Source organism: Miscanthus floridulus, chromosome 4 (genome assembly GCF_019320115.1).
Source record: "Miscanthus floridulus cultivar M001 chromosome 4, ASM1932011v1, whole genome shotgun sequence".
Lineage (NCBI taxonomy): Eukaryota > Viridiplantae > Streptophyta > Magnoliopsida > Poales > Poaceae > Miscanthus > Miscanthus floridulus.
Genome location: NC_089583.1, coordinates 104,660,417 through 104,664,376, shown reverse-complemented (window position 1 = coordinate 104,664,376; position 3,960 = coordinate 104,660,417). Strand labels below are relative to the sequence as shown.

The 3,960-nt window shown below is 47.8% G+C and overlaps 1 pseudogene; it reads left to right on the top strand.

Annotated features, from left to right (window-relative positions):
• Window positions 1–1,362: 1,362 nt before the first annotated feature.
• Window positions 1,363–2,763, top strand: LOC136548986 (potassium channel AKT3-like; annotated as a pseudogene).
• Window positions 2,764–3,960: the final 1,197 nt, after the last annotated feature.

The window sequence follows — 3,960 nt, the reverse complement described above, 5'->3', positions numbered from 1 at the left end:
CACAATCAAATGGTCTTGTACTCATTGCTTATCATGCTTCTAGATCACTTCAAAACCAAACTTAGGTACCTCAAATACTTATAAACATGATTCCAACTTGAGGACCTTTCAATCAAAGTGACTCTTGATCAATCCAATAATTGTCACTTTTCTGGCAGATTCTGTATCCTTCAAAGAAAAATCTATATCTCCTAATATATAGATCCAAATACTACGAAATTTGGTGGATATGTGGTTTACTAAGTCATCTAGCAGCTGTAAAAATTTGGGATTCATTGGACTTCTAGATTACTATCAGATTTCATTTTTCCACCACTGCTATATGCTGAAAACTGCTGCACTATAGCTGACATGATCCACTCCAAAACCGAAGCATTTTTTATCCAATTCTTATGAAATTTATGCATCACTTAATACCATAAATCTAGAGTATGTATACCAAATTTTAAGCCAATAAAAATAGATTTGATCACTCAAACATGGCTAAGATCACTGCTCACTTAGATTTTGTAATATAGGACATATTTCAATCACTTAAGCATACTTCACCAAATGTGAATCAAACTTGAAATCTACTTGTTTGAATACTTCCATAAGACATATATCCATTCAATCCACTTACTAAAAGTTATCTCATGAACTTATCCAACTCAAATCAATCCAAATTTGATTACTAATCAATTAATCCATTCAATTATCTCATAGCAAGCAACAAATGTATATATCTAATTCAATCAACTCATATGCACCCAAATGATTTAGATAAACTAGAGATATACCTTGGTTAGCTTATAATCATCTAAAGCAAGCTTCAACTCAATTATTTGCAAGTCTACCAATTATAGCCAATAAATCATCCATAACTTGAATATGACACTTGTATGTTGTAGCACATTGGACTTCACTCACTTGTCATGTCATTGGGATAATAATCATTATTTGTCAATACTTGGCTCAATCACATGATCAATACAATAAATACCAATTGAACCAAGCCTCCAATGCCCATGGTACCTACAAGCATTCATCCTCACATTGCAGGCGGGGCGGGCTCTTAACGAGACCCGCACGCTCGCCCCACAAAGTTTCCCTTTGTGGCTGTAGTGGCCCAGCTACAAATTTTTTGTGGCCCAACGTCTTCGAACCCGCCAAGCCCATTGGGCAATAGACAAAGCTCGCAAGAACCCGCAAGATCCGTGACAAGCTCACAAGAAGCCGCACGCATGAGGAAGCGGATCAGAGCATGCCACGATCTGGCGGCAGCACAGAGGAAGGGCAGTCGCATCGCATGCACGGCTCACCGCCGCCGGCCACAGTTACGCCAGGAACCAGCCACCACCAGGACGACCAAACGTGCGCGCCATGCTGTTGTGTTGCGGCGGCGGCAGCTCAGGGCGGTTGGCGGCCAGGACCACGAGCAGCCGGTACAGCACCGCGATCGGCGCGCTCCTACCGCCACTGGGTGCGCATGGCGGCGGGTGTCGGCTGTGGCTTCGTCTCCAGAGGTTCATCATGTCCCCCTATGACCCACGGTACCTGGCGTGGGAGAACTCACTGGTGGCGCTGGTGGCGTACTACGCGTGGGTGGCGCCGTTCGAGTTTGGCTTCCTCCCGGATCCACGCGGCGCGCTGGCCATCGCCGACAACGCCGTGAACATGGCGTTCGCCATGGACATCGCGCTCACTTTCTTCGTGGCGTATGTGGACGGCCGGACGTACCTGCTCCAGGACGACCCCCGGCGGATCGCGTGGCGGTACGCCCAGACCTGGCTCGCCCTCGACGTCGCCTCCACCATGCCCATCGAGGTGTACCGCCGGATCTTGCCGCGGCAGGCTAGGGACTACAACTTCTTCGGCATGCTCTGGCTCTGGCGCCTCCACCGCATCGACACCTTCTTCACACGGTACGCACGCGCGCACGCTGCTTTCTAGATGGATTGTTTGATGCTTTTTTCTTGAACTGATCAACAATGGCGTTGCTTTGCTTGGTTCGTTGATCTCTACCTAGACTGGAGAAGGACAGGAAGTTGAGCTACTTCTGGGTTTGATGCATAAGGCTCATCTGCGTGACGCTGTTCGCGGTGCACTGTGCGGGGTGCTTCTACTACCTACTGGTGGATAGGTACCATGACCCGGCGCACACGTGGCTGAGCTCCTCCATGCCGGACTTCAAACAGCAGAGCATGTGGAAGCGGTACGCGGCGTCCATGTACTGGTCCATCACCACGCTCACTACCATCGGGTACGGCGACATGCACGCCGTCAACACGGGTGAGATGGTGTTCACCATGCTCTACATGCTCTTCAACCTCGACCTCACCGCCTACCTCATCGGCAACATGACCAACCTCGTCGTCCATGGCACCAGCCGCACCAGGAAATACGTACACACGCACGCTTGTTCTGCCGCCACCGTCATCAGACGACACCTATAGCCCTGCCGCCCTGACATCTTCTTGTCTGCGTGCACCGTCGCCATGGAAATGGACACCGATCGAATGAATGAATCCAGAGGGACGCGATCAAGGCGGCGACGAGCTTCATGGTGCGGCACCAGCTGCCGGCATGGCTACAGGAGCAGATGGTCTCCCACCTGAGCCTCAAGTTCAGGACCGACTCGAAGGGGCTACAGCAGCAGGAGACGCTGGGCGCGCTGCCCAAGGCCATCTACTCTGGCATCTCGCACCACCTCTTCTTCTATTCTTCGCCCTCGTCCAAGGCGTCTACCTCTTCTAGGGCCTCTCCAACGACCTCATCTTCTAGCTGGTAATTAGTAATTACCATTTACTATAACGACGCCACCATCAGAGGCATTGGAACCTCCAATCCGTGCAGCTCTGAATACTGTACCATACGTCTTGCGGGGACTTACGGGTTTTGCATACAAGTTTGTTGTGTCCGCGAAACACTTGTCTGCAAGATCATAGCTTCGTGGCAAACCGTAAACCCGCTAATAAACTTTACGGCAAGCGAGGCGGGTTAGCGGCCGGCCACGAACGAGCCCGCCTGCAAGTTGAATTCATCCACTTTTTGATGATACCCAAATTAGTTTGGGCCCTCTCAAGTTAGGTGCAACATAGTTAGGCGTAGCCTTAGTATGAGTAGCGGGATGTTTTGTAATAGCAACCATAGATGTACCATTACCATCATTCCTAAGCATAATATTTGCATCAATTAAAATAGGCTTAGGATTATTACCTAGGAGACATGAATTTGCTATGTGTCTCCTTTCTTGGCATGAGCAGCAAACTCTCTTTGATTGAGTCTTTTCTTCCTTGCTCATGTGGTGCTTCTCATTGTCTTGCTTCTCTTTGTTTGCTTGACCTTCTTCTCAAGCTTGTTTGGACAACCTGAAGCTAGGTGGCCCAATTCATCACAACTATGGCACTTAATGTGAGCAACTTCCTTCACCTTCTCTTCTTTGTTCTTGCTCACTTTCTTTGCGTCTTGATTCATCCTTAGACACATTGCTCTTTCTCTTGCTTTTCCACCCTTTCTTATTTTCTTCTTCATCATCATCAAATCACTACTATCGTCATGGTTGATCTTGATTTGAACTTGGAGCTTCTCTTCTTGCTCAACTTGTGGCTTTGGTTAAGGCTTCACTTGTTGCTTCACCAATTGCTTAGTTGGGCACATAGAGGTGAGATGACCCCATATGCGGCACTTGAAGCATTTGATATGTCTTAGCCTCTCTTATTCTTTCTTTAACTTGAGTTTTTCTTCATTGGGGCAACCATTTGCAAGATTACCACTTCATGTCACTTGAAGCACATGAAATGAGAGAGCTTCTCTTGTTCTTGCTTCTTCATCTCTCTTTCATATCTTCTATTGCCCCATCTCTTGCCTTTGATCTTGCTCTTGTTGAAACCAATGCCACTCATGTGACCGTAGCTTCTTTGAGTCTTCAACACATGCTCAAAGGTGACTTTAGAGTTGTAGCACCTCTCTAACTTGTTG